Here is a 380-nt window from a genome sequence, read left to right as displayed (position 1 = left end):
GCAACATTTTTTTCTATCTATAGTTGACCGTCGGTGGATTATTGTTCTGAGAGATGATTGAGTTCATTAGGAAAAAGTCCCCCGTTGCGGCCCTACTTCCTCCGATCCTGGGATGTGCCAGTTTTCCTGGAACCTCTTGGCACAGGAGGGCCTGGCGAGTGCCAGAAACTATCCCATGAGTTTCTGGTGCAGCCTCCTCTGCCCTCCTCAGGGCTCGGGTTGTTGGGGCCAGAATTTGCAGCAAGAGGATCATTTATTAAGAGAACTTCGAGGCAGAAGCAAGCGCCTGGGGCAGCGCATGGTTGGGACTTAGAAGGCACCTGGAACTGGGTCCTGGGGGAAGGAAAGAGAGTGGGTTTCAGTGCCTTCAAAGCGAGGAC

This window comes from Myotis brandtii, unplaced genomic scaffold (assembly GCF_000412655.1).
Source record: "Myotis brandtii unplaced genomic scaffold, ASM41265v1 scaffold120, whole genome shotgun sequence".
NCBI lineage: Eukaryota > Metazoa > Chordata > Mammalia > Chiroptera > Vespertilionidae > Myotis > Myotis brandtii.
This window is presented reverse-complemented; position numbering follows the sequence as displayed.